This window comes from Lissotriton vulgaris, chromosome 3_1 (assembly GCF_964263255.1).
Source record: "Lissotriton vulgaris chromosome 3_1, aLisVul1.2, whole genome shotgun sequence".
In the NCBI taxonomy this organism is placed as follows: Eukaryota; Metazoa; Chordata; class Amphibia; order Caudata; family Salamandridae; genus Lissotriton; species Lissotriton vulgaris.
The window spans coordinates 900597023-900620760 of NC_141689.1; the positions used below are offsets into that span (position 1 = coordinate 900597023).

Below are 23738 nucleotides of genomic sequence, written 5' to 3' on the forward strand. Positions count from 1 at the left end.
TGTTATGCTATTTTTTATTGTGTTTTGTTATGCTATGCTTTGTTATGCTATGCTTTGTTTTACTATGCTATGCTTTGTTATGCCATGCTTTGTTTTACTATGCTATGCTTTGTTTTGCTAGGCTATATTATGCTATGCTATGTTTTGATGTTCTATGTTTTGTTGTGTTTTGTTAAGCTATGCTTTATGCTAGGTTTTGTTTGTTATGCTATGTTATGTTATGTTTTATTAAGCTATGCTAGGCTATGTTTTGTTATTCTATGCTTTATTTTGTTATGCTATGCTACGTTATGCTATGCTATGTTTTGTTATGCTATGTTTTGTTATGCTATGTTTTGTTATGCTATGCTATGTTTTGTTATGCTATGCTATGTTTTGTTATGCAATGCATTTTTTTGCTAGGCTATGTTATGCTATGCTATGTTTTGTTGCGCTATTTGTTGTGTTTTATGCTATGTTCTGTTTAGTTGTGTTTTGCTATGGTTTGTTATTCTATGCTATGTTTTGTTATGCTATGTTTTGTTGTGTTTTGTTAAGCTATGCTTTGTTATGCTAGGTTATGCTACGTTTTGTTATGCTATGCCATGTTATGCTATGTTTTGTTATGCTATGTTTTGTTATGCTGTTTTGTTGTGTTTTGTTAAGCTATGCTTTGTTATGCTGGGTTATGCTATGCCATGTTATGCTATGTTTTGTTATGCTTTGTTTTGTTATGCTTTGCTTTGTTTTGTGATGCTATGCTATGTTTTGTGATGCTATGCTATGTTTTGTGATGCTATGCTATGTTTTGATATGCTATGCTATGTTTTGATATGCTATGCTATGTTTTCTTTTTTTTTGTTTTGTTATGCTATGTTTTGTTGTGTTTTGTTATGCTATACTATGTTTTGTTATGCTATGCTATGTTTTGATATGCTATGCTATGTTTTGATATGCTATGCTATGTTTTCTTTTTTTGTTTTGTTATGCAATACTATGTTTTGTTATGCTATGCTATGTTTTGTTTTGCTATGCTATGTTTTGTTTTGCTATGCTATGTTTTGTTTTGCTATGCTATGTTTTGTTTTGCTATGCTATGTTTTGCTATGTTTTGTTTTGCTATGCTATGTTTTGCTATCCTTGTGTGTGGTTGTGTGTGTGAGGTTGTGTGTTGGGGTTGTGTGTGTTGGGGTTGTGTGTGTGTGGGGTTGTGTGTGTGTGGGGTTGTGTGTGTGTGGGGTTGTGTGTGTGTGGGGTTGTGTGTGTGTGGGGTTGTGTTTGTGTGTGGGGTTGTGTTTGTGTGTGGGGGGGGTTGTGTGGTTGTGGTTATATGTGTGTGGTTGTGTGTGGGGTGTTGTGTGTGTGTGGGGTTGTGTGTGGGGTGTTGTGCGTGTGTGTGGTTGTGTGTGTGAGTGTGTGTGTATGTGTGGGTATGTGTGTGTGGGTATGTGTGTATGGGAGTATGTGTGTATGGGAGTATGTGTGTATGGGAGTATGTGTGTATGGGAGTATGTGTGTATGGGAGTATGTGTGTATGGGAGTATGTGTGTATGGGAGTATGTGTGTATGGGAGTATGTGTGTATGGGAATGTGTGTATGGGAATGTGTGTATGGGAATGTGTGTATGGGAATGTGTGTATGGGAATGTGTGTGTGGGTATGTGTGTGTGGGTATGTGTGTGTGGGTATGTGTGTGTGGGTATGTGTGTGTGTGTGTGTGTGGGTGGGTATGTTTGTGTGGGTATGTGTGTGTGGTTGTGTGTGTGTGTGTGAGTAAAACAATTGGTAACCCTCTGCAGTCTCAGTAAAGAGGCCAAGAATTACATTTGTGTGAAAAGTGAATCTTGTTTTGATCCACGGGGGCAGTCACATACTGATGGGTAATGACCTGGAGTGGGGAGGCCACCTTTGCTGCTGAGAGCCTCGCGCTATTGGCTCTGCTGTGAGTTTAGTGCAGCCGGTGGGTCAAGATGAGCTCGCCTGGTGGACGTATCCAATCAAATTATGCGGCAGGAGAGAGTTGGCTAAATTATGTGTCAAGAGTCAAATTCTGCAGCACATTATGTGAAAGTATTTAATACTAATTTGCCATTTTAATACATGTTGCTGCAAACGGGACCCCAACAGCGTTCAAACTACAAAGTACTGTTGAGCAGGAAAAGTATATACAATCAGGGGAGCCCGCGGAAAACATGTTTCACTATAAATAAGGATTTTGCATTGAAAGAAAGTAACATTTAGAATGTACATGCAGCAGAAAACAACTCAACATATGGATGCCATGCATGCAGTCGTATTGTACCTGTCACCCATGTCTGTCCCTTAAAATGACACAGCCCATAAAAACCCACTCGTAACAAGAAAAACAACCTTAAATTCCCTCCTAACAAGAATCACGCTTTGTCGCACGAAGGAAACCTCAAGTAAGTGATAGTAAGGATGTGCGAGCAGAGAGCTGCTCCGGTGAGGGGCGGCATCTGCCGTCATGAACGAAAGAATAGGAACAGACTGTTTGAACTTCAGCCCAACCCCCAAAGGCAGCAGAATCACCCACATACCGTACACATATGCACAGCTAATCGCTTAAAAACGCTGCATGCCCAGCGCTCGCCCCTTTCCAATTGGTGTACCTGCCCAGCTGATCGCAACACCCAAGATGCCACGAAACCCTTTAATATGGCGGACTGCGAGTTCCGGTGAGAGAGCAGTGGAGGAAAAGAAACGTGGCCAAATCACATCGCAAACAAGCTCTCGGCATTGCGTAGTGGGGGCGGGGGAGCGTCAATGGGTGGCGGGGCGGGGGAGCGGATTCCTTTGAAGTCTGATGCCGACTCTCAGACAAATGGTGGTGTGTGATGTGGCTGGCGATGTGCACGCGCCTGGCTCACATGAACTGTACCCGATCCGCAGTTTTGGGTAGACTTTTGAAAACCTTACTATAATCTCGACAAACAAGCATTGCTAAAGCAATGCTGTAGTCGAGACCTAAAACCGACTGAGCCGCTGGTGTCAGATGCCATGTCCTTACTCAGTGTGGCCTGAGGGGGGGTGTTAACATGAAGGGAGGGCATTTCTAATCCTAGTGACTGGCAATGTTGTCTCGACTATATCCAATGTGCATGGTGGGTTGGACAGGTCTCGGACTGCGGCCAACCCGACTGGCACACTTTAGGCCTCAAACATATGTTCTGTTAAAGAGTTAAGGGGAATACAGCACAGCCTCCCTGGTCTCCTTTGGACCGCTGGCTTTATGACCCAACCGATCCTTGCTTTGTTCTCATGCTGTTTTTAATATAACACGCATGAGAGCAAAGCCTGGATTGGTGCAGGGCAGGGCAAGATAGCACGGGGTGGGATGATTAAAGGGCAGTACCAATCAGTGTGTTTTTTTTTTTTAAACTTTAAATCCAGAGAGATTGGTCACGCTTTCAGCATGTGGATGCAATGACCATGCTTTTTCCATCATACCCAGTGCCAGACACAGCGTTGTGCATGAAGAGAGTGGAAGTCTCCTCTTGTGATATGCATCCTACAACTGGTAAGTCCATGCCATGCAGTAGCAGGGGGAGCATGCACACAGGGGGGCATACCATATGCCCACCTGCCTGTATCTCCAAGCCCAGAGGCCTTTGTTTCCTCCCCGCCTCACATTTCACTGCGGGCTCACCACAGCAGCACCGTCAAGTATTTTGCTCCACCTCTGGGGATCACGGATCCCTGGCGGTTGCAGCGGTCCCCTCATGGTCCGACGCTGGACTCATAATGCGGGAGTCGGACCACTGATGCGGCGGTCCACGGCCGCCATCGCACCTCCACCACAGGTTTGGCGGTCCCATGGACCGCAGAACTCATAGTCAGGCCCTAAGACAAGTGTTAGGGGCCAAAACTTGACCTGTGGCACAGCACATTTAGTTTATCTTCGTTTATCAAACTGTTTTCTGTTCAATAAACCTCTACATAGGTATAATTTTATTTGCCTACATTTATTTATTTGAAAGGTTTTATATAGCGCTGGCAAGACCCGGAGATATCAGAGCACTTTACCCGAGCAGGAGTAAATATATATATATATATATATATATATATATATATATATATATATATATATATATATATATATATATATATATATATATATATATATATATATATATATATATATATATATATTTGGTTTGCATGCTGCAGTTTGCATCAACAGGTCAGCATCTCCAACCCTGGAACACAAGCATAAGATTTTTTCTACTCAGCAGTTTGTCAATGCCAAAATACACAGATTTAAAGTGAACCACAACATGTACCTTCATTTTTTTACTCTGTATTTAACAAGACAACACTGATTTTGATCAGTAAACTGTATTTACTGGCTTGTTTTAAAAGTGAAGTATGTGTGGTAATGTCTCTGAAACTTGCAGATGCTCTACAGCAGGGGTGAAAGGCATTAGCAAAGCCAATAGGTCCCAAAGGCAAGACCTATTGGCTTTGCCAATGCTGGTTTGGTATCCTCAACAAGGTGCAGGATTGGACAAGGTAAGCTTTAACAGTCTGAGATTTGTTTTCTTACTCAATGGCTTATGTATGTACACATGCAGAATAAAAACAGGTGTAAAATTCTACTTGTGTAAATTGAATGCACATGTAAAATTGTAAACTCTTATTATATCTACTCCCTCGTGGATCTGAGGTGTTCTCTACACATTCCCACTCCCTGAAAACGTAGTTCACTCCTGCAAATAACTGGAATACACTTGCTTGCGTTTATGATCATGCGATCTAGAAATTGTAGGTAAATTGATAAAAACCTACAAAACACCCAATGTTTGTAAGTGGACTAATTCACAAAAGCCCACAAATTGTCCTGTAACCCTAGACTTATTAAAGTGGGAATACATTCCACTACACTGGAAAAAAATAACTAAATGGAAAATTCGATTTGCTAAGGTAAAAGAAAAAGGTGTCTTTTTTTTCAATGGGCAATCGTGCAATAAAGTTGAGCTTAGATGAGCAAAAACATTTTACATTTGGATCTTTAAAAAGTCCCTAGACAAAATAAGATTTAAATTCCTTGAAATTCAGATACCAGGGAAGTAGACACATATTTGAATTCTAGTTTGATCTACCAAACTGCTTCAAGTGCTGCTTCAATCCGGAGCATAACTTTTAGCAGTTTTCGCTTTCACATATAACGCCTCAAAATCCCACCATATAAGAAAAAAAACATAGGTGGCACATCCTTCTCTGTACAAGCAGCCAAACTATGAAACTCTTAAGCTCCATGAATAACTAACTACCTTATCTTCAGAAGACTACTCAAGAGTTGGTTCTTCCCCACATAACCACCATACTCAGATATAAATAAACAGCATAACCCTTTGTATATAAGCAGTTATTTACATTGTGTGGACCTAGATATGTGTATTCCTTTGCATAAATGTGTATAATAATCATGTTTATAAATACAAAGATATTCGTTAGTTCTGCTTAACAAATGTACATATTACTTATGGTTATATTATTCTAGGTTTAACATGTATATAGGTCACTCCTAAAGAGTCTTCCTAAAAATGCCCCCCAAAGTTGGTGACTAAATTTGCGTATACCCTGTTCCTCTTTTTAAATGATGGAATTTATATGTATTTTTTACACAGAAGTATTTTAATATTGTATCATATTTAAGGTATACATCACTTGGTGATAAAGACTATCGAGAAGTAGGACTGGTGTTAAAAGGTCTATAACAATGGTTTTAATTCCTTTTTGATTGTAGTCCACCGTTTTTAATGAAATTTTCATCTATACTTAAGGTTCAGCAAATTTCCTATCATATTTTGCACCAGCACTTAACGTAACCAGTTATGCTGCTAATTGTCTTATTAACTGATTTAAGCACTTTAACTCCAACCATAATATCTAAATTTATGTAATCTGAGTGTCATACGCAGTGCAGAAAATATCTTGTTTATATAAACTGAACATAAGTGCTGCATATATAGGTAATTGCAGACCGTGATTCCAGGACTGACTGCAAATTAGATCTTTGTAGGCCACACTATTTACTCAGTTACAATGTAACTTGATGACTGTATTCCTTTTTTACTTGTTTTTAACACTGATGAGATTTGAGAATTTTGTGTAAAATGCTTTTATGGTCATATTGTTCATAATAAAGTTTTACAAGGCAAAGCATACATAGGTCACTGCAGGAATAAATACATTTTTATCATAAGAATTCATCTACAATTGCTTCACTATTGAATAAAAAAGACAATTATAAAAACAAATAAATTAGCTTAAAGTACAGCAACACTTGAAAAGTCTTAAATACAACTTACATCTAGATATATTATCTTACTTATGCATATACACCTTCCATGTACTTATGTAGCTTTATATTTATTACTTTACTCATAATTCCGCATCTCCAATGCACCACCCTATATCTCATCTTATACCTCTCTCAATATATCCTCTACCTCCACCCTGACTCATCCCAAACCTCAATTCTTCTACTCTCTCCAATGCACTACCCTATTTCTCACCCTATGCCTCTCTCAATATATCCTCTACCTCCAATCTGACCCATCCAAAACCCCTACTACTAAGATACCCCCAAAACACTTTCTAGACTATTCTCTCGTCTACCCCTCCTTGCATCATCTCAAACCTATTTCACTATTTAGATCACCAAAACAAGCCTTTCTAAACCCTCCCCTCTACTCATCCCAAACCACCTCCTGCTGTGCGTCCACGCTCAAATGGATATCATATTTCCCTATACTAATTCACCACTAATCCTGTTTGGGTTCCGGAGTAGCATGCTACTCGCTGAACAGCATTTTGACACCTCATCCCAAGCACTATATAAATGCAAACCCTTTCCATTTCTATCCCTCCAGTATCCTTTTTTATCCTAATAAGAGACTTACATGTCCGCCGCTCAAATTTCCCTATACTAATTCACCACTAATCCTGTTTGGGTTCCGGAGTAGCAGGCTACTCGCTGAAAAGCACTTTGACACCTTATCTGGTGTACAAAGCACTATATAAAGGCAAACCCTTTCCATTTCTATCCCTCCACTATCCTTTTTCAATCCAAATAAGAGACTCACGTGTCCACCGCTAAAATTAATTTTTTATTTCCCTATATTAATTCACCACTAATCCTTTATGGGTTCCAGAGTAGCGTGCTACTCGGCGAAAAGAGCTTTGACACCTTGGCAGGGATAGTAAGTGCTATATAAATGGAATTACAATATATTTTTTAACTGCTTTCACTCTCCAGTGATGTGGCCAATGCAAATAAATGAGGGGAAAAAGAAACCTGGAAGAACGATAAAAGGCAAGAATGCAAAAAAGAATCACGAAAGTGCTAACAAGGAGAAGAAAAAAACAATAGAAAAGTGACTGCCAACGCTAAATAGAAAACAAAAAAGGAACTATGTCTGCCAAACCCATCTACTAATATGTTACATGCAGTACTGATTTGACTTTCAGACTGCACTCTCAGCACAGAACAAAACAACCTTGTTTTAGTTCCTACATTATACTTCAAAATGCCCACCTCTTGTACTTGAAATCCTAAAGGTGCAGCCCTCAGCTCCCATGCACCTTTGGCAGTTGGCACACGCACGCACTGCCACTGGCCATATCCTGCTTAATGTTTGCAAGCTGAACACATTTCGAAAATATGTTTGTACAACGCCAAAAACGTGAAGCGTGGGAACAACAGTCAATGTATTTCGATAAGTCATATTTTCCTGCACGCTCTAAGCCATCTCTGGCAGTAACATTCACTATATTTATGATGCATTGTATTACATTTCAGTAATGCAGTAATACTCCAACAATACAACAGTGGGTGTTACAACACATGTATACTGTCCTCTAAATTAAGCCATACGTGCACCAGAGGAGATAAGAACAAACAAACCAGGTGGCGCAAGCATAGTAGAAATATGCACATTGCTGAGGAAGCTTGCAAAAACGTATGTCCAACATCAATAACAAACACTAGAAGGATAAATGAACTCTAAACCCACACTGAATTCAATACGAGCTATCAAACTTGCAGGTCACCACTTCAGTGCCTGAGCTCCTAATGCTGCCAGTGTTGACATCAGTGAAACCAGTTGCATTACCTTATCTACAAGTCTCTTGCACCATACTTGAGTTCAGGCTGACTGGAGCCAGGGCCACTTACTGTTACTGGCACCATTAAGGTTTGCTGTCTGATATCCCTTGCAAATACCTTCTGAATTTTCTCCCTGTAACCACGACCACCCAAGCCAGGGCTCCAGACACAGGGCTTGGACCACAGTAATTACAATCTGACCCATCAGTGGGTGTGCCTTACGGACTGTACCAAGTACATGTAACGGAAGCCAGAAACTAACCAAATGCAATCTGTTCTCGCTATATGTAGTGTTGCTGTACTTCAGCAATCTGAGGAAACTGAACTTCGCACTGTGTGTGTGATATAAGAAAAATAAACTGTCGCTGCAAATTGTAAACAGTGGTGCGTTTGCAAAAAATTACTTCCTACAATAAATTGTGACGGATGCTCTCCCTGCCAGCTTCCTACCTTCAGGTTCATTGGGTGATTTGAACAAGTTCTTTGGCCGGGCGCTCTTCTAGTGAAGAAAACACCATCCAGGGTCCAAACGCAGAATCATGAAGGCATATTCCAAATCATCCAGTGATAGATCCCTAAGAAGAGGCAAAACAGAATCATAATTAAACATGACCATGTCACAATTTTTATCCACAAGTTTAAAAAATAAGCTTTGAATTGGAACTACTAATGTTATTTTCCCTTGTTTCTGTGTTTTTGTGAAACCTTTTTGAATTTGTAATAAACTAAAACAGTGCACTCTGACTTGCATCCATATACAACACCACAGTACTGTACCAGACGAAAAATAACAGCAAAGGAAATAGTTTCCTCATAGAAGTCATCAAAGTCATATACGTTGAAACAACAATGGATGAACCCTTCATCTATGGTCATACAGTAGAAATACAGCACTCTGTGCTCCTCCCCCCCAGCTTCCAGGGCCGATCCCTATGCGGTTTCACCTGGATCCCTCTGTGTTCTGCCCAATTCAGCTCATATCGTGAAATGTTTCTGGAGACATACATGTGACAGATATATCTGGCATTCCAGCCTCATACAATGGTACATGCCCTTTTCTAAACTTTAACCGCTGGAGCCTCCACGTCCTTCCAGGCACTAGCGAGGTCTCTTGACCACAATTATGCCCAGCCATAGGAGCCCCTTCTGGTACATTGTGCTCCCCCAAGTAGTTAGTGATGTGAAGAACTAGAAGTTTGGGATCCCGGGGGACAGCTCATCCCAGCACACCCTCGAGTTTCCTCAGCACATTCCCCCAGTAGTCCAGTAGTGGGCCAATTCCAGACGGTGCCGGAAGATAAAGGCCAAATAACCCCTCGGATCACCAAATCGTAGGCACCTGTCCGAATAAGAACCACCCTGTGAAGTCTGGCTCTAGTGAAATACACCCTATGGGGAACATTTCCTTGAATCATCTGAAATTGAGATGCTATCACAGCCTCTCTAGGGGCCTCCACTGCCTCTCTCTAATCATAGTCGTCCAGCAGGTCCAGGTCTTCCTCTCGAACTCCAACCAGGGGATCTGACATGTTGCACCGTAGCATTTTATAGTACTCCAACAGATGATGCTCCCTGGGGTGCATGAGCAGGATTTTGGCTTCCAATGGAGAGACCTGGGGAATAGTGTCTAGTGATTGTATCGCGGAGAGAAGGGCATGCCAGAGCTGAAGATAATGGAAGAACTAGGTGCGGTGCAAGTCGAACTCGCCCTACAAGTCCTAGAAAGATTTAAGCATCCCACCCCTGAGTACGTCCCTTAATGTTGAGATACCAAGCCAAAAAAGCCCAGGAAAGGGGCAATCTAGGTACCCCGCCATAATGGAATCTACAAAGCAATGTGTTCAATGAGCGAAATCTGTCTCCCAATAGCCATCCTTCCACAGCATAAGCCAGATCCCTAAAGCCTGTGAACCATCAGTCGTTTACCAGCAACAGATGTGCTGCCCAGTAGTATAGGAGCACATCCGGCAACATTATTCCGCCGCAAAAACAACAGCTGATGGACAGAATGCAGAACAATGTCATACATTCACCCAAGTACAGAGATCTGAGCCTAAATAAAACGTTAATCCACCCTCAAAGGCTGGCCAGCAGCACTTTCCCAGAGCCATACTGGCCATTCTGCCCTTCCAGAGCAACGACCTAATCTGCACATTGATGCTCTTAAGGAAGACAATTTTTTGAGAGGGTTAACTCTACAGATGGTACAAAAGGTGTTGGAGGGAGACCATCTTAAAGATGCTCTAACGTCCCAAAAGAGATGAAGGCAAAGCAGACCAAAACTTGACATTCCTTCCTACACGCTCTAACTGTGGCACCAAATTCGGTTCATAGGAGCGTGTTGTGTCGTGTCAGTGGTGACAAAACGGAGGTATTTAACCCCTTCACCACGGCGATAATTTTGCTGCGGGGATGTATTTTGGGGGCGTTACCCCTTGCATACTCAGGACGGCCCCCGGCTGTCCTACAACACGCTGCGCGTATGCGCAGGACGGCCGGGTGTGGATTTGATTTGGGGCCCCCCCCTAGGGACCACCCAAAGGTGCAGAGTCACCCTTCGTCTTCAGGTTCAGAAACAAAGTGAGACCAACACTGGAGCATAGAGAAAGGATATTTAATATCCCATGAGAGAGCATCAACAGCACATACCCGTAGCTATCTGAGGAGACAATCTGGTCACAGCAGAGCCTTCATAGTTCTTATACCCTTAACCCTCCCCCCCCCCCTTTCCCTCCGCGCACAAGCTAACAAAGAAGACAAAGTCAGGAGAGGTGTATGTGAAGAAAATATCAGCAGATGTTCCATGTGAGAGTTGAATGATCACCACAGGCATACAAAGAAGAACGTAGCTTTCTGCAAAATCTAAGAAACTTCCCGTTTTGGGAAGTCACATAGGAGTCAGATGACTTGTAAGACACAAAGGGAAAACAAGGGTGAACATTCCAGCACACAAGCTGTTGTATGCAGAGACAAGATGGGGGAAAGAGTACAACATTTCTGAGCGAGTGTCAAGGTAAAGAATACATTTTCCACACAGGGCTGTCCGAACTCCACCCACTAATTAATTCCCAGCGCGGCGCGGAATTCGCAACGCGCTGGAGGAATCCCCCGGCCGCCCTGAGCACACGCCCAGCGTGACATAGGACGGCCCCCGCCGTCCTAAGCAAGCACGAAGTTCAACCTGCGAGGAAGGACCTGTAACTCCGATGCCCATGGCATGATAGCCAGGCATGGAGGAATAGGGTAGAACATTGATTTGCGAACTTTCTGCAGAAGCCGGAATAAGATCCATATATAGTCAGACTCTCCAGCAACTGGTGCCCGAGACATCTGGAATAGCCAGATGCAGAAGAACGTCATCAGCACATAATGAGATCTAATCCAAAACACCCTCCAACTACTGGAAAATCTCCAGGAGGGCTTCTACCCTCACCCAAGCTGCCAGGGGTTCCATCACCAATGCAAAGAGTAAGGGTGAAAGGGGTTCCCTAGTTTGTCTTGATGAACAAACAATATGTGCTAATTTTCCATCAGTAGAAGATGCCAGTCTCTCCTCCCTTACAGTAAATGTAGAATGTTCTACTAAGACAAATATGACAGGTACCCTTTGTAACACTTATTGAGTATATAACTCATCTCATGACCTTCTTAAATCCCTGCAGGTTACCAACATTTTGGTATGTCAATAACTTGACAAAAAGTGAAAGTTCTCTTGCACATTTTCCTACAAAGAAAACTCTAGGATTTTTTGTTTTGTTTAAAGAATATACTTTTAGTAGTATTTGTGTACTGTCCACCAAATGAATGCGAAACCTTCAAGGACAAAACCGGAATATAAAAGTTTTCAAGAGTTGCCTGAATTGTCTGTTATACGTTTCTGCTGTGAAGTATTTTGTATATGTTACTGTGCTCAGGTCTTCCTTGAGAAGGAAATATTTACTTGTTTATACATTATATATAGCACTAGCGCTAGCTAGACCTGAAGATATCGGAGCGATTTACATATAATACAGGATCGTTTGACTGAAGTATACATATATACAGACTAAGAAAATCTTTAGGCAGACAAGGTAGTTAGAATATGCGGACAACTGAACACCATAAGTTAAAGGTGTAAATGACCTGGCAAACAAAATAATACAGACTTGACACTTTCAGCTAGTCCTTTCTTTTGAAGCAACTCTTTGTTATGTTATGCATGTTTTCATATAGGGCACATTTATCAATTAATAGGCCTCTATGCGCATCATCCTACAGAGCTTGTGTATTTATCCAAGCAGGGCCTTCCAGTGGGTGTGCCTGAAGACAACCCTTGGCCCGAGCAAATGAGTGTACCCTGGTGTAGTTGGAAAGCGTTTTCGCTGTGCTGCGCTTCCTTTGTGGGTGGTCCTGCAAGCAGACAGAAACATAGTCCTCCGAGTTCTCTCTTTGGGGTGCTTTGCAGTGCTAAGACCTTAAAACCATCCAGCTATCCCATGCCAGTCGTGCAGTCTGACATTTTTGGGACCTTGGCAGACCTCAAATGACGGACATGACTATTGCCCTTTCTTAAGTCTATTAACAAGCGTGTGTTAAAATAACCATACTACCGTTTGGAGTTAAACTGTTCTGAATGTGAGTGTTATACCATTGACCTAGGGTCAGTATGACCAGCACAGAATCTCACAGTCTGTTTGAGCCCTTTAATTACGAGATTTATCCCTATTATCACGTATGTTTGGTGGCTCACGTGCGTTGCTAATGTTCTTCGTGCTTGGCCTAGCCTACTTGCATCTCACTGAACTATCTGCTCATGAGGGTTCCAGGTTTCAACATCTTCCTCCCCCAATATACCCTTCTACGCTTTCTGTAGTTCCTGGATCTAGTCAAGTGGGATTCCGGTCCTAATGTTTCTAATTTCCCGGTTTTCATTTTTCTGGGGATTCTTCCACGGGTTTTGTCTACTAGCTGCGTTGCTTGGCGAGGCACTTCTATATTTAAATCAGTCAGTGTTCTATTTCAAAGCCATCCATGGGACTGCATTGTCCAGGTCATCTGCAACTTTGCGTTTTGGGACTTATTCCCAGTTAGAATTGCCCTAAAAGTTTCTATATGCAAAGGACTATTGAATAAAATGGCAGCGGTAACTGATGGAGTCACAAGATCGAGGGACACAACAACCACTTGTGACTTACATGTAGAGAGCCAAAAGAACATCAAACAGAAGATTTGCTGCAGATAAGCAAGGAAGCAGCCTGGGACACAGAGTGAATGTGTATAGTTCACATTTGTAATATACACATTTGAAATTTAGTCAGATTTAAAATAAACAATGAAGTTTTTGTAGGCCAGTGGGGAGTGTGTTGCTTTTACTTCACTCTCAATACATGGCACACTACCAGATTTTGTACTTTTATAACTACAAAGTCTGATGAGGCCCATGCATAGAATGGGTCAGCATAGATGAGGCTTGAGTTTATTTGTGTTAGAGTTTTCTAAAGCGGCCACTAGAGAGCACAGTCCGTAAGAGTACCAAATAGTGAGGGGATAAATTATAAGTGAATGACAGGTCAGGTCTATTTATTTACTTAAGCTTCGACTGAAGAGTTCAATCTTTAGAGGTTTTCTCAACTGGAGGTGGCTAGGCCTTGTCCCTAGGTTTGGGGCTTAGTCGAATAGCTCATCCTAAACCAGCATTGTGCTACAACCAGGAAAGGGGTATATCCAAGAGGATGAGGTGTCTTAGGTAAATGGTGGATTTGATCACAGACTGGATTTGAACTCTCAGATTTAGGGAGGAGGGAATCAAGACATAACTGAGGTATATACTGTACCAGTGAATCTGCTGCCTTAACTTTGGGGAACTTTTTTGTTTAAAATCGCAGAATGCATTCTACAACTCTATTAAAAAGTGTCCCCTCTCATAATGGAGTTAATTTCTCTTCCTGCCCCTGCTCTCAGACCCATTTACCTTATATAGCTGATATAATGTAGATCCTGTTAGGCACACATCTCTGCCAATTACCATCCAGCCCCTTCATATGCATCAAACACACCACCATCTATGCTTATGCTCAAATATTCTAATCACATTATGAGCGTTTTAAACGCTAGGATAGGAATTGTCCACGGTCCCGCGACTGCGTAACAGAAAGTTACAGTCAGTTCCTGTCACTCCATTACAATAAAATAGCACCACTCAGACTGGTGCACGGTTGGGAGGAATGATAACGTGTTTTTTTTAATTTAGCAATATTTTTACACGCTAGTCATCCCAACAAAATATTCAAAAACCGCATGCATTTTCTTTACAAAAGGGATTCTCGCAAAGTTGACAGATCGAGACACTGGTGCAAAGCAGAGAAATTCAGCCTTGAAGTACTAGGGCCAGAAAAGGACGTGTCTAGTGAACAAAACACATTCACCGTGTGCCTCATTTCTGGGGTGAGACTACCTCAGAGAATTCCTGGGATCACACGTCGTGTTGCTGATGCGTCTAACGAACATAGGGAGCATCGCACTGTGTCAATGTTGCCTTTGAGAGCACTCAGGGCCACTGACCCAAAAGCAAATTAACAAATAGCCGGCAAGGCCACTGGTCACGAAGGGATGTCAGTAAATCCCACACTAGTGCACTTGTTCCGAAGAGGGCTCGGGGGCGCCTCTTGGCGTCTACGCCATGAATGACGCCGGCTGTCCTTGGGAATGTGTCTGTTGCTTGCAGTCTGCTGTTGCTTGGCCCTGCCTGGCATGCCCATTCACTCCAAGCCCTTTACTCCCCCTCGCCATCCTTTTGGATTGGAAGCGCGTGCAAGAAAAACACAGGGTTCAAAGGTCAGCGTTGGTTTTGATTGTTTTTATGGCTGTTCAGTTGAGCGCCTTCCTCTGAAGTTTAGGCCACCAAATTCAAAATGACAGCCAAGTTATTTGTGTCAGTTTCAAGTGTTTGAACTTTTAGAAAAATTCAAACTGACGCTCATTTAAACCTTCCCAGTTCCATCCTAAAGCCACTGGGCTCAGTCAGGGCAGAGGCGAGGCACGCCTACGCGCCATTGTGCAGTGTGTACTTTTATATACACAGGCCAGGCACGAGGAAGCCTGCGTTCGTTCAGACGAGCCATGTCCAACCATGAGGGACCGGGAGCCTCGAAGGCCAGGGGAAGATTAGCTTCCGCTCTTTGTCCCCAAGAATTCACAAGGTGACACTTGATTAGCCGTGAGACATCTTTGTGCGCAGGCACTTGGCGGGGCTTTATCACGCGCCGCTTACTTTATTTGCGTAACGTGACCATCTCCTTGGCAACTGTTCCGCGAGCTGCTGCGCTTATTCGCCAGAGGCTGCTCTAGTAAGTCATTCACTACATTTCTGCAGGTGCGCAGGGGAACGTGCTCCAACGGCTCAATCATCCGGGGTACACGGCTAACCTGTTCTTTGCGGGGACTCGAGGCACTTGTGTGTGTGTGTGTGTGTGGGGGGGGGGGGGGTTAGGGGGGTACTTTGGGGCACTTTGCACCCTGGAGATATCGATCGCGCGAGTTCCCTTCACAAAAGGTGGTACTTACAATAAAAGTGCAGTCCCTTTTATTGACTGCACAGTATTTTGAATATTACACATGCTTATACTAACTTTTTGGTTGGAATAGGATGCCCCAGAGCAGTTTTTGCACATCCCTCGTTTGACAACCACTGTATGTGTTGTGTTTTTATCGTATCCCTGTATTTTAAATATGTTGTTTTATTCAGATTTTATGTATTTTATTATTAACTTTTCTAAACAGGCACTTTCTGCCGTTTTCGTAAAAAGATTTTAATTAATCATACATTAAAGAGTTTCACTCCACTCCAGCAAAAAATAAAAGTGCAGTTAGTTTGTTCTAGAAAAAGGAGGTAGGCTCGAGCTTTGAAGAATGTTCTTTGAAGGAGTTTTCCTGTGAACTTTAGGTGCATCGGATTGCACTGGTCACTGTGCAGACTGACATGGACTGTCACTGGAGTAAAAGTATAGCTCTCAAGTGGGCCTCAGGCGAAGGTGTCCACACTTTACTTCACTCAAAAGGTTAATTTAACACTGTTAATGTCACAAACGAAACTGAACGAGGGGCAGAATCATGTAACCGAAGGCATTTTTCTGAGGACTGCAGTGGAATTGATTAAGCGGTCTTGGCAAATAGCACAAAGGCAGGTAAGAAACACCTTTGTTTTTTTAATAATAATACAAAAAAAATCAGAACTTTCCAACACTGTCGAATTAGCAAAAGATGCATTTTATTAAAAGACTTAAGGTTCAGGTTATGTTGATTTTAAATATTTGGACAGGCATGTATTACCGGTTTGTAAAAAAAAAAAAAAAAAATGTCCTTAGATGGAGTTTTTTGACCAGTCGCCAGATCTGAGAATGCCCTCAACTTTCAGACTTTCCCAATGTGAAAGAGCATTAGCACAACAAAAAGGTCCCCTATTTGGTGTTGCCAATTCATTTTACAAACGCCATTTAGCATTAGTCCCCCCCACCCAATGGTTATTGCTGATGCACCATTGGCACAAAAAAAGACCCAGAGCAATGATAAATGTTCATGTGTCACCAGGCACGCGCACGTATTCGTCAGGACACTGTCAGCCTTAGTGTGACGATTTATGTAGGCGCATGGGTCATCATGCATACACACAAATGCATCACAACGCTGCAGTGGATTTTTTCTTTTTGATTTACTGCTCCAAGATGGTCAATGCAGTGCATTAAAAATAAATATAAAAAAGTGTGCAAAAGAACATTATTTAGAAAAGAGCGGCCAAGCAGCAATTTGCTCCCACTAGTCAGCTTAAGAAATAGAGAAACAAAAACCAGCATGGGGCACGTCGGGGGCAGGGGAGCAACAGATCACTGACGAATGAAGCGGCATGGAGGCGTGGTGGAATAAAAAACAAGGAGGGGTGAAGGAGCAAAAAAAAAAAAAGTTTGGGTGAAGGGCTGGGGAAAAAACACCAAGCAGGAAGGGTTGAGGTGGGGGAAACAATCCACAAGGTAGTGTTTGAATAGCAGTGGTATGTCTGGAAACATCATATTTAAAGTTCTGATAATAAGCAGATTCAGAAGACCACTTGTATGTTGGAGATAACACGCCTAATGTGGCTAGTTGCGGAAGGGTCAGTCGATTGGTACCCAGTAGTGCATAATTTTCTCTGGATATTCCAGATATTGGCCTCTGAAAGTTTAAAAATTGATTGAAATCCACAAGAAAGATTAGGAATTCGGTTTGCTTGGCTGGCACAAAGGCAAATTTCTGTATTAATGCACAACCATGTTCTCAAAAGAGTGACCGCACCTCCTACAGCATATTCTGAAGAAGAATACAATCACAAGTCATACATAAGATATTTCCCCTGCACACCATCACTAGAATGCTCTGAGATTTGTGGAAAATAGGTGTCAGCTTTGTGAAGCCAATGCCGTAATGACAGGAAGATAGGTGAACCCATACGTTTGCGTGTACCATTGAATTGGGGGAGGGAACGTTCTATGTGAGTGAAATATGCGCCCCGCTAATCCAGTATCAGAGTACCCCGGTAACAAGGAATCCCTGAGATGAACTATAATTTCTATTTTGAGGTGATTACACACTACAGAGTAAATTAACTCACTTATCTATATAAGCTGTATATTTTGCTTTTATTTTGTGGAATGTAAACACAGTGGATAGAGCTAAGTTTCTTTTGTGCCTTTGTTTTAGCAGGGGATTGCTACTTTTCTACCAGGATTGCACTTCCTTGGAAGAAGTGAAGAAGGCTCAAAAAAAGGTGGAAATGTGTCCCCCCCCAAAAATAAGCACTATCATCAAAATAACAGACTAACATGTCCACTTCTCAAATTTCATATTTCACTATACTAATTCACCACTAATCCTTTATGGGTTCCGGAATAGCGTGCTTTTCGCTGAAAAGATCACTTCAACACCCCATCAGGGGTAACATGCACTATATAAATGCAAAACATTTTTCCTCTTCTATCCCACCGCTATCCTTCTGAATCCAAATGACTGACTAACCTATCCACCACTCAAATTACTTTCATATTTCACTAAACTAAATCAACACTAATCCTTTATGGGTTCCGGAGTAGCGTGCTACTTGCTAAAAAAAGTGCTTTGACGCCTCGTCAGGGGTAGTAAGCGATATATATATATACAATTACAATACAATCCAATTTGATTGTTTGGAACACCAATGAATCTGAAAAATGTCTGTCCATAAAAAAAAATCCTAGCCTGTTGGCAATGTGAAGTAGGCCAGAGAAATGAGCATTTGCACCTGAATTTGGAGACACTGTCCTTGCATTACTCATGCTGTTGGCCGGCATAGTGATCTACCATGTCTGGACCTGTTTGGAAACCAAAATCAGATCTAGTAAAAATGCCCCAACAAGCCCTACTGCAGGAGGCGGGGACTACAATAGGGTCGTACAGCATCGATTGGATCATGGCAGCCCATCTGCTCTGAAAGCATCCTCTAGCCGGCAGTCAGGAAAACATCCGAGTGGCAAGTGTGGCTATGCACCATGTGACTGGAATCTTTTTGTTTGTCTTCATTTCTTTTTATTGAGCATTTATCTTATCTAACTATAATCTGTTGAGAACAATTATCATCTGAACCCCCGGGGTCCTGTAGCATGCAATTAGTACAAATATAGCCTTATAGCCCGCCGTAGAGGGCTATACCGGCTATTAAAGGCCCTCTCTAGCGTTAAAGGCCCCGAGCCGAAGGAGAGGGCCTTTAACAAGGGAGAGGGACTTTAATAGCGGTATAGCCCATCTACAAAGGGCTATAAGGCTATTAGAACATTATATCACTAGAGGACAGAATGTTCTAACAAAAAAAACAAAGCCTTTTGGGAGCGTGAGGGGATTGGAATCCCCTCCGGTTCCCTGAAGCCTTTGTTCACAGCCAGAGCTGTGAACAAAGAAACATTGGAATGTTGGAGCTCCAGGCTTATACCAGCCATTATAAGCCCAGAGCACTCCATTGTTTTCAATGGAGCTCCTAACATTCCCATGTTCTAATAATCTTTAATAACTTCTACGGACATGAGGTGCGTAATTAACGGTACAACAGGAGATCAGTTCCCCAGCCTCAATTCCTGTAACATTGTTCTTCATGGGACATCCACCCCTGTAGACCTTCACGATTACAGAACCATCTACACAGATCGGAGGTCAGGCCACCCCTTTCACTCCTTCCCCAGAGGTTTACAAACTTTGGAGGCAAAAGACACAATTGATGGACGGAATGCAGAACAAATTAAAACATTCACCCACAGTCAAGAGACCTGGGTTAAATCCATCATTAGTTTGGTCCCCATGCCACCCCAATTTAGACCTGGCCATATGCAAATCAGTCTTGACCCTGTGCCTCATGGGAACAGTCCCACAAGGAACAGGGTCAAGACTGATTTGCATGTAGCTGGGTCCAAACTGGGGTGGTGTGGTGAGCAAAAGAATAATGGATTAAACCCAGATGCTTGTGACTGGGGGTGAATGTTTGCATTGTCCAGCATTCCATCCATCAATTGTTTCTTTTGAATACAATTTTTGTAGGGCATCCCTTTGCCCAATATATAGGTTCTTTAGCCTGTCTACAACACTCCATGTTTGACAGCATATCCTTGATGAATGGAACTTGCACTTCCCCCCAATAACATATTATGTCACGCCCTGCGACCTTTCAGGCCATGTTGCATAGAGTGAGCGTGTATCGGTCAAAGGTCACATCACTTCAGATGCCCAGGGTGATAAGCCGGAGGGTGAATACCTGGGTATCTCCCACCACAGACAAAAGCCTGTGTTGTGTGCCCATCCAGAAACCCCTCGCTCAAGGGCACCCACAGATCGTGTTTAGCAGTGTTCCATGTTGGCCACATCCTCACAGGCGTTGGTCAGTATCTATCGTGTCCATTGCATGCAGCCTTCAGTGGATGAAGTAGGCCCGAATCAGTTGTTTCAGCAGAAACCCAGCTTGGTAACTAACCTCCCCAGGGTATCAGCAAACCACCCCTCATTCATCATCTTCTATTCTACCCAGCTGTACTATGTTACACAGGATTTATAAAGCGCACAGTTACTCAAAAGTGTGTCCCGGTGCTCACGGACCAGTAAGGGCAAAAACGAACGACCCAGTTGTCTACTGGACAAAGAGCTAGGTTTTAAGCATTTTCCTAAACAGGCTTTCATCCTCTGTTAGCCTGAGGTCTAAAGGAAGGTTATTCAAGCCTACTGGCTACAAAAGAGAGAAAGACCACCTGCCAGCTCTTACAAAGCAGACTCTCGGAACCGTGGCCAAGTGATTATTGGAGGAGCGCATCTTTCTGAAAGGGCTGTAGTAGGAAATCCCAGAGGACGAATAATCTGGTCCCGAGTGGTGTAGCAAACTGTGCAGTAGAAGAGAAGTCTTAAAAAGAATCTGCTTGTGTACAGGAAACCAGTGCAAGTTCTGCAAATGTGGAGAAATGTGCTCGCCTCTAAGTAGACTGAGAACGAACCAAGCAGCAGCAATCGGTACAGTGTTAAGTTTTCTCACTAGATATTGCAGTAGACCACCATAGAAGGCACTGGCATAGTTCAACCTGGACACGACCAATGCCAAGACCACTGTAATCTACATTGGGACCGACAGATGTGCAGAAATGTCTTGAGCATGCATAGTATGGCTAAATATTTGCCAATCACAGTTTATTTGATTATGGAAGGACAATTTATTGTCAAATTTCACACATAGATTGTTAACTGTTTCCACTTGCCTATTGGGAAGAGTTATCACTTCTGGCCAGTGCATTTCCAACTTGAAGTAAAAATTATGCCTGACACAGTGCACCTGACTCTTCTCGGTATTACACTTCAGTTGGAAGAGGCACATCCAACGGAAAATGGCCCAGCGACATGGTTTAATAGAATCTTGTTCAACTGGCACCCCCTTATCAAATGTGAAAACAATCTGGGTATCATTGGTGAAGAGATTTTAGCCCCAAACGACTCAACCAATTCAGCAAGGGAAGAGATGGGAGATCTCCCGCCCATCTTTCTCTCAGTGTCGGTAATGGGGCTTGATTATTGGTTATGAGTGTAGTGTAGATCAGGGATATAGCTTGACTGTGTAGTGGGGTCCCCAGCACCCTATACTCCAACAGTTCTATTCCTCTAGATTTTGGGGCTGTTCAATCTGGTGGGCAAGGATTGATTTGACTCTCATACAGCATAGGAACTGCCCCCTGACACATACCGTGTCTGCAACTCCTCAAAAGACAGGTATCCAGTGTCACACCGTAGGTCACCTAGCCTTGAGGTGCCAAGAATATCCCATTGCCTGTATCCTTTCATCCTGTGAAGCTCCGCTAGCACTCCTGAATCCCACAGCGGCATCTCTAATGTCAATTGATCTGCCCAACCCAGTCGGCACGTCGCATATCTCCAAGTCCGGACCACTGAGGATGTTGGTTCTGGGGCAGCCAGAAATCTCTCCATTCCAAACAGCCACCAAGTTTAACTTTGTGGGTCTAGTGACCTCCACTTAGCCATCCAAGATGGCTCTCTTTGCTCCACGAAGGACCAATCATTGACCACTAGCAGTTGTATAGTTCAGTAGTAGAACCATTGATCCGTCAGAGCTATGCCCCCACACATTAACAGTCTGGTCACAGTACTTACTGATATCCGTGGCGTGCCGCATTTCCACAGTAAGGGTCGGACCTCAACCTCCACTGCTATAAAGAAGCGGTCTGAAACCACAAATATTGCGTTGAGTCAGACTTAAAGAAATTTGGGCAGATATATAATCTTGTATAGGGCCAAACTTCCCAGCACAGAGAGGGGGAGTCTACACCAGTGGGCTACACCCCTAGGAGAGTCCGCCAGGAGGTGTCCTAAATTCCTATCATGAAAATCTTCAGTCCATGGTCACATACATACCCAGGTAGGCAAGCCCGGCTTCCCCTCAGATTGATGGACTTGCCCGCTAAGCTTGTGGTAATCAATGCGACAGTCGGTACACAACAGACTTCCTCTAGTTCAGTTTTATGCCCAAGAAAACACTGAAGGCTTAACGGATTTCTAAAACTTGGGAGGAATTGATCCGGATCTGCAAGGTACAATAGGACTTTATCCGCATATAGTGACTGTAGCCTCCCAGTCTATGTCCCATCAAAGTTGCCTAAGCAATTGGTCTCATCCAATTCACTGTTGGTTCTATCGCCACTGCAAAGAGCAGTGGGGACAGGGAACATTCCTGGCGAGTGGCACAGTGCAATTTGAATTCCTCCAAGACACGCACCCTCGCCATGTGGTAGAAAACACACACTCATGTCTGGAAGAAGGGGCTAAATCCCATCCACTCCAGCAATGAAATCAAGAAGGGCCATTCTATTGAATCAGAGACTTTCTCTGCACCAATATTACTGCGGGTACCCTCACTCTTTGTCTGTGGACCAAGCATCCAAACAGACACGGGAGGTTGTGTCTGGTGAACCTATAGGGAATAAAACTGGATTGGTCCGGGACAACAATACCATCTATTGCTTGTATTAGGTGGTTAGCCATAACTTTAGGAAGTATTTTATTTTCAATATGCAATAGATGTATCAGTCTGCATGATACACATTCCTCTGCCACCATCCCTGGCTTGTGGAACAGGATGATAGTCGCCTCTGTACGGCTGCTGGGAAGCTCGACCCTATCCCAAGCCTCACAGTAAATGCCTTGGAATTGCTTTACCACCAGCTTTTGACACAGTTGAAGGACTGGAGGGAAGCCAGTGGGTCCCTGAGATTTCCCACTCTTCATTTAGGCTACTCCCTCAGCTGTCTCCCTCTCTGTAATGTCTGCATCTGGGCATGACCTATTTTACCTTCCCAGCTGCAGGACTGGAATATCACTCAGGAACCAAACAAAGATCTGAGCAATCGCTCTCATTAAGCCGGTCAGCACTTCCGGAGGTGTACAGAATCCCAGGATCCATATTCCGTCCCTCCTCTTTCTATGCCAGCCAGGCTAACATCTTGCCTTGTTCCCCCATTTCGTAGATTTTGCTCTGCCGTGCCCTATACTGGCGTCCTGAGTTACAAGGTGCCTATATCCCTTCCTGAGCTGAGTCAAGCTCTCTGCCAGTTCTGAGTCTGGTATCTCTACATATCTTGCCTCACCATACTCTAGCTCATCCTTCAGTTCCACTATTTTCTTTACTCTACCTATCACCTTCCCTGCCACATGTGATATTAAGTGACCTCTTACCACCACCTTGCATGCCTCCCAGAGAATCATCCCTATAGACCCGACACCTTGTTTTCTTTTAAAGATGTAGTAGTCACATTCTGCGCATGTTCAGAGTCGCCCATTTGGTCAACTCCTGGGGATCCATGTGCCAAGCTGGACAAATACTGGAGCCTGGGCACTGTAACTAATGATTCGAGATACCCCTCGGCAAGTATGTTATGTTTCTGGTATCTGTGCTGTTGGGTCAATGGTAAGCAGCCTAATCTCGACAGGGAGTAAGCCGCATTTGATGCAGAGTCACATGTCGTCTTTGGGTGTCTCCCCAGACTGGAGTATCCTGTTCATGTCCCTCTGCACTGTCAGGTTGAGGTCCTCTCCCACTATTTGCAACGCTTTAA

General features: G+C 43.1%; 1 protein-coding gene across 1 annotated transcript in view; it reads right to left on the minus strand.

Moving 5' to 3' along the window:
• Window positions 1–23738, minus strand: part of KANK1 (KN motif and ankyrin repeat domains 1) — a 662175-nt gene that overhangs the window by 472884 nt on the left and 165553 nt on the right. The window contains exon 3 of the mRNA XM_086961224.1: window positions 8560–8684. The gene's annotated coding sequence lies outside the window, so the exon portion shown is untranslated. The remainder of the gene's footprint in view (window positions 1–8559; window positions 8685–23738) is intronic.